This window comes from Pteropus alecto, unplaced genomic scaffold (assembly GCF_000325575.1).
Source record: "Pteropus alecto unplaced genomic scaffold, ASM32557v1 scaffold69, whole genome shotgun sequence".
Classification (NCBI taxonomy): domain Eukaryota; kingdom Metazoa; phylum Chordata; class Mammalia; order Chiroptera; family Pteropodidae; genus Pteropus; species Pteropus alecto.
This window is the reverse complement of record NW_006494610.1, coordinates 1143552-1151490: the sequence shown is the minus strand read 5'-3', so window position 1 is coordinate 1151490 and position 7939 is coordinate 1143552.

The window sequence follows — 7939 nt, the reverse complement described above, 5'->3', positions numbered from 1 at the left end:
GCATTTAATATTAGGAGAATATTCAGAACTAAGGAGTGGAAAGAGGAAGAACTACCAAGATGTCAAAAAAGATAGAGAGAAAGAGATCAATAGGGACCTCTGAAAAAGAAAAGCCAATACTACAGAATAGAAGTAATATGTCAAGGAGTTAAGGGGTCATGAGAGAAAAAAATTGAAACCACATATATAGATCACTCATTCCCCAAGTTACCTGGCAGGAAAAGAGAGACAGAAATGGAATAATAGCTAGGAGAGGATGCAAGATAGGGCAAAATTCAGTTGAGTATATGATAGAATCATGTTTAAAGGCTGATACACAGAAATAAATAAACTATTAGTGAGGGATTGGGTCATCATCGATCAACTGAGCAATCAGAAAAAAAAACATTTATTGAAAAAAACTGTGAATCAAGCAATGTATTAGATGTTGGAGGTATACAATTATGACAATATTACCTCCCCAAATAGCTCAAAACCAAATGGGGAAATAGGCAATGTACATAAATTAAACATAATGTGGCATTACCTAGATTGGAGGGCCAAAACAAGGTTTTGCATAGCAGATGACATTAAAAGTAAATTTATGAAGATTGGTAGGAGTTGGAACAAACCAGTGAAAGAGGGTTACGTAGGAAGGGGACATAGTGTATGCAAAAGAAGCAGGGCATGGGAAAACTGGCAATTTTGAAAAACAGCAATAGTTTTGTATGTGTGACAGAGGATAGAAACTAAGAAGTCAAAAAAGATGAGACCCTATATCAATAATTAAAATTAAATGACAAAAGACCTTATAGTGAAACTATAAAACTTAATTTTGTTCTGAAAGCAATGGGGATTTTTTGAAAAATGTACAGCAGAAAAATAATATGGGCTTTAAAAGAGGCTTTCAATGAATACTGTATTAGTTTCCTATTGCTGCTATAGCAAATTACATCAAACTCAGTGGTTTAAACAACACAAATCTATTATCTTACAGTTCTAGAGGCCAGAAATCTAAGGTGATGGCAGGGCTGTGTTCCTCTCTGAAGGCCTCAGAGGAGCATATCTGTTTTTCTTGCCTTTTCCCATGTATAGGGGTCTCTCACTTTCCTTGGCTTGTGGTCTCCTTCCATCTTTGAAGCCATAAATGTCCTGTTGACTCTATCTTACAGCTCATCACTCTGACACACGTCTACCTCCCTCTTCCACATTTAAAGACCCATGTAATTACACTGGGCCCACCCCAAACACAAAATAATCTCCCCATCTCAAAATCCTTAATTTAATCACATCTGCAAAGTCCTTTGCACCTCATAAAGTAACATATTCACAGGTTCCAAGGATTAGGATGTGAACATGTTGAGAGACATTTTTTTTGGCCTATTACAAGTGGCATTGTTTTACATTTTTTTCTTTCCTTTAATACCTGGCTTAACCAAAAGCAACTGGATTCTCCTGTTTCTGCATTTAGTCTGTCACAATATCATACATCGAGCAGCTTCTGGAAAACTCTACTTAATACTTGTAAGAGAATAGAAGTTGAAAAGGTAAATAGTGTTTAAATATTATAATAAAAATAATTTGGATCTTATTAACTTCCTAAAAGAGTCTCGAGAACCCAGGGATCCCAAACCACATTTTTAAAACTAGCTGTATTAGCACTTTAACAGGCTATGAAAATCTGAATATCATGAAATTTAGCTGAGTAATACACAGAATTGTTGCAGTAAGGTGAAAGACATTGTTATTATATTCTCTGAAATGTGCTCCTTTGACTTGGAATATAAAGTTAAAATTATAAATACCTAACTGCCCATCACCATTGGCTACTTATTCTGAAAAACATATATTCTTATGAAATCTATTACAGGAAATACCTGCTTCCTAAATCTTATATGTATTTTCTTAATTCTTTTCAAAGCAATTTGTGGAGAAAGGTTTTTGAGAGATGTACAGTTTGAAAACTAGGTTAAATAAGTATACCATTGTAACACAACTGAAATCCCAGCTACACTTAAGGCTTTTCTCGAATTACTCAATCTTGAAAATATGAGTGAATCTCAGAAGGCACAATTTTGGATAAGGAAGAGAATGTAAAAAAAAGGCATTGTGTCTCAATGGAATATGCATTTGCCAGTAATAATTGGAAAACAAAAGTGATTATCATTTTTCCCAAATCTAATTTAAAGGACTAGCAAAAGGGAAAACAACAATTCAGAATCTTCCACAGTCCCAAAGACCCCTTTACACTAATATACGAAATAGAAGCATAAGATTCCCAGATTATATATTAGCCAAAATATAACGTTTGGAAAATAATTAAAGCATTATTTGCAAAAATCACTACTAGAGGTTCTAATTTGAAACAGCATATGCAATCTGTCTCCCTTTCTGACTAAGAAATACAAAAAGAAAAAGGAAAAATATGAAAACCAACAAAACTTAAGACTGAAAACCTATTGCCAGAAATCAGGAAAACTTTTCCGTAACTATATCTTACCAATATCACTGACCAAACTTATTGAGAAACATAATTTATGATTCATGAATACTTTGCCAGCTAGAAACAACAAACTGCCCATCCTAGAAAGATGTAGGGAAGATACACTATCAGTCACTCACTCGAAAATGCAGGAGCTGTGAAAGCCAAGTAAAACTGAGCTGATACACGGTACTGAGTGGGTATCGTATTTTGAAGCAGCCAGAGTTGTGTACTTTAGCTCTCCAACTGCAGTTCATCTTTGTGTAGACAGAGACCAGACCTCAACTTCACTGCAATAAACAGCTCAAAAGCAGAGACAGGAGCCCTGAGATGTCAAATACCCATGAGGTAGTGTAGAGCCCACTAGCAAAATGCTCCAGGTAGAAATAAATAAAAACAGAGCCCAGGTCGCTGTCCAAGTCCTGCATTGCTTCTCAATGCTAAATTTTTAAAACAGAAATGATAAGAAAATAACCTACACTTCATTCATTCCAGCAAAGATAGATGACTGCTAGATACTGGTAATTAAACTCATAATTACATAGCCATCTTGTTTCTGTGCGGAATTTATGTGAAATTCAACTAATACCAAGTTGGCTAATTGTAATCCAAACACTGACTGTTCAGAAAGAGTGCTCCTCATTCTGAGATCATAGAAAAAGCATGGTCCTTCGATTCACATAGACATGAATTTTAATCCTAGCTTCTGTACTCTAAGCGTAGGCTTCTTCATCTATTAAATGGAAATAATAATCATTAATGTATGGAAATACCCAGCATAGTGTCTAAGCTAGAGTCAGCACTCAATAAATGACAGCTATTATTATAAGAAAGAATGGAGGACAATTAGAATGAACTTAAGCAAAAATAATGAAGATCAAGTAAAAGAGTGCCACAAATTTAAAGGGAAAGCATACCTCTAAAAATGATTTACTATAGGAATTGGAGGAAGATGTTTAAATACAATTCTACTTTCTCAAAAAAAATTAAAAAGTACAGCCTCTATGAAAAAGAAACAGAAATTGAAGGGGGCAACAAAATGAAGTTAAAAATAAAGATGGCCAAAGAGATCTAAAGAATAAAATTTAAATGAGTTTTTAAAAATAATATTAAGAAAGAGAATAAAATAGGAAAAAAATGTTATTTTAGTTATTATAAAAATTGTATAATCGATACTGAGGAAAAGAGAATAAGTGATGAAAAGTGTAAACTTGAGATGATTTCACAGAATGCAGAGGAATAAGATTAAGAAATTAATAAAAATGAACGCAAAAGGCAGAAAAAATGGAGATTAAAACTAAAACAATTTTGATTTTTCTGAAAAAAAATTTGCATTTTATTGAAAAGAAGATTGAAGAAACTTTCCTGAGCTGAACTAAAGCAACATACAAAGAAAACACACCACCTGAATACCCTTTTTAAAGATATCAAGAAGGTAATTTAAGCATATGAAAATTAGATCTGAAAAATGATTTCAAGAGAGAAAAGATGAGGAAACAAAAAGTAGTGATGAATGGATGAAGATCCTACTGGAGGATTAAACTAATGTAAATTATATATGAATAAAAAGAACAACTAACTGAGCACCAGAGAGTGAACAAAAGCAGACAGATTCCTATAGAGGGCATATGGTAAATAAAGGAGGGAATAAAGGGAAGCTGTAAAAAGTGAATTCCCAGATTTTGTGATATTTAGATTCAAACCAAGTGCAGTTGACATACACAATGAAATCATCAAGCAAAGGCCCTGGGCGGCAGGGGTTGGGGCAGTGGGGATGCATAGTCTTTCTTAAAATAAGGATATGTGTTTAGGAAAATCAAAACATTTTTCTGGCTAGGTCTCATTGACCAGGATGAAGTTATCTCTGATCCAGAACACATTCCAAACTAAACTATATTAATATGTAACACTTAAAACATAGACAATATGATTTTAACCCTCTCAAAGCAAACACAATTACCAACCAAAAACAGCAGACTGACATTGCTTTTTCTTTCTTTACCCTAAAATAAACAAAAGTTTAAGAAATCACCTAGAGTTATAATTTTTACAATTTTAGTTATTATTTTAATCATAAGAAGCATAATTATTCTTCATTTCAGGTTATGGTCAAAAATATTATGACTAAATGTCCAGTGACAATCCATGCTCAGAGATTCAGACACTGTGGTTACAATCTCCAAGAATAAGTCAAATAACCCCCCTATCTCCACAAAGGTTTTTTCCAAGATTATATTTATCATAATATTCCAGTATTACAGACATTTTTAAGTTATATTTTCTTACTGCTCAAGCAAATAAAGGAAATGTTTAACATATGAAGCATAATTAGATTTCCTAAGATGTTCTATCAGTGGTAAGTCTATAAAAATCTAATTGCTTTTTTAAAAGCATCATAATAAAATCACCATACATATGTTTTATAAGCAGCATTTAAAGAAGTAAACCACTTTATAACAGATGTAACTTTTTAAAAAATCCTTAATACTTCATATGAAACCATTTATTTTCTACTTACAGTGTCTCATTTCCTTGTACCATCAAATATGAGCATTTATCACTATATGAACAATTTATCCAAAGTATAAAGTGATATAATTATCTTTTAGGTGCATTTTGCAATAAAGTGAACCCTTTTTATGGTCTCCTAGAGATAAAAAAAAAAAAATCACATTAGAATATTTTACCTGATTTACCATAACGAAAAATTATGTACACCAAAAGCTAATTTGTTAAATCAGATTCAAATATAAAATTCTATAGAAATATGACACTATAGAGGAAAGTCATTCATGCTACTTCATGCATTTTGAAGAATCACATTTCATTGCTCTTAGAGAAGAAAAGTATATTTTGAGTTGTTAAATATTTTCCCAAAAACGTAGTTGTTCATTTGTCTGTTCCTACCTGCAACTTAGATTTCTCTCTTTGGCAACTGAAATATATCACAGCAAAAATAGCAGCTGTGGTAGAGAATTATAAGAAGACTTTCAACTTCATTATAGTTCACCAATTGCAGAGACCTTCCAACTCACTCACACACAAAGATTTATAAGCAAATCTAAAGACTGAGTCTGTCCCCAGGATGCATCCCCACAGTATTCCACAGTATTGCTACTGGTGCAATAGTGAAAGTTGCTCTAAAGGAGCAATTAAAAGGAAAATTAAAAATCTGCTGATGATGTACAACATTGTTTATATACTCAGTAACACAACAGAATTAATTGAGATGCTTTTTAAAAGGGCAGATTCCTAAACTCCACCTCAGATGTACCAAATCAAAATTTCCAGCAGTGTTCCCACTGATCTGCATTTTTTAAAGAAGCTTTCCATTTGTTCTGATGTGCAGCAAGGTCTGGGAACCACTGGTATACAAGATCACTACAACACAAATCCAATTCTCAAGAAAAAACCTTAAAGTATCAACTGACATTATTCACAGTTTTCATGTTGTGCCTACTTCATGGCTATTGTATGTTTTAATTTGTGTAAAAACATTCTTATCTCCTTGACAGAGACTGAAGTATGTTTAGTTGTATTCTAATCCCTTAGGTAAACATTACTTCACAATCAAAAAACCAAAATGAAACTGAATTCAAAATGGAATATTAATATGCCTTTTGTATATTTTGAATTTGAAATGTAGCTTTCAAATAACATAAAGTATCATCCAGTTTGAATATAGTGGCATATCGTCAAAACTTTCCTTTTCCCTTTTGGAAATCCCAAAAAGTAACATAGAAAATAAGAATAGAAATGGAAAGGTTTTCTTTAGCTACCTCTAAATTACAGCTCAAACAAACTCATATAAACATAAATAAAATTCCCTTAAAGCAGACCAGAATAATGAAACAATGCCATTGTTAAAAGAAAAAAAATATGCAAGAAAAAAATACATTTCTTAATCTACATATCAAATGGCAGGCCATTATCCAGGGAAAAAAAGACCCAAAACAATCAACATCAATTCATAGCTTTGTAAAGCTGTGGAAATTCAAAAATAAAGAAGGATTATATTAGGAATACCAGGGTGGGAGAGGGAGATCAAGGCATTCACTAGGGAAAAAGAAAATCAGTTTCCATTTTTTTGGAGATGGGCTTGAACACCTCCATAGTAACATTCAACATTTAACAAGGCAGTGGAACAATTATAAAAATTGTAACCCAAGATATAAACGTAGCGAAACATTTGTTTGAATATAAAGGCAACAATTAACCAATTTTTAGCATGGAGAGAAATCTCATTCCCAAATTCCTTCTATGTGGAGGGAGCTCCACTAGCATAACATTCATCCTCAAACTCTCTGTCTCCTCATTCTCTCCAAGAAACATCTTACCTTATTATTAATGCGATGAAATTAAGATCTTGACATCATGCCCCAGTCTCTTCTTCTCTACCATTATTCTTAATAGTTGCCTGAGCACAGAGACTGTAACAACTCGGTTATTCTCAACCATATATTTAGTACAGCATTCCTTAATGGGGGTATTTTTGACATTCTGGGAGGAATAACTCTTTATGCATTATAGAACTTTAAATCCTGCTCCTCACCCACCGAATGCCAGAAGTACTTCCTAATTACTGAGACAACCAAAACTACCTGTTCAAATGCAACTTATAGGAAAGAATTGCCAGGTTGTAGGTTTGAGGAAAAGGCCCTTTCATAGAAGACTCATGTGACTCTCCAGGCTGCTCATGACCAGAAATGACATACCTGCCTAATTCTTAGGCTCAGTATAAATAAGTCTAGTTGCCTACAGATAGTAATAAATAATAGCTAACTTTTATTGAATGTTTACTAATCCAAGCAAGCATAATCCCAAGCATTTTAATGTATATAACACTGAATCCTAAAAAGTCGTTTTTAAATACTACTATCTCCCCCATCGCATAGTAGAGGCACAAAAAGATCATGATCCTATCATCTAGTACATGGGCAAGGAACATTGAAAAAAAAACTTCAGATGTGAGGAAGTCAAATATTACATGCAGATTACATTTTCCAATGCAGCCAGAATGTGACTTTAAACTCAGTATCTTACTAAGTACAGACCCAGAGAGTTCTTGACCTCTGCAAAACTCGTGCTATGGATTGAATGTTTGTGTCCACCCCAAAATTCATATGTTGAAGCCCTAATCCCTGGTGTGATGATATTAGGAGGTGGACCCTTTGGGAGGTGATTATGTTTAGATGAGGTCATGAGGGTGGAGCCCTCACATAAGTTTAGTGCCTGTATAAGAAGAGGAAGAGATCAAAGGATACTTGCACTCTCTTTCTCTCTCCCTCCCTATCTCTCTCTCTCTGCCCTATGAAGATACATAGCAAGAAGGCAGCTGTCTATACCAGGAAGTGCCTCTCACTAGACACTGAATCTGTAGGCATCTTGATCTTGAACTTCCAGCCTCCAGAACTGTGGAAAATAAATGTTTGTTGTTTAAGCCTCTCAGTCTATGGTATTTTGCTATAGCAGCCAGAA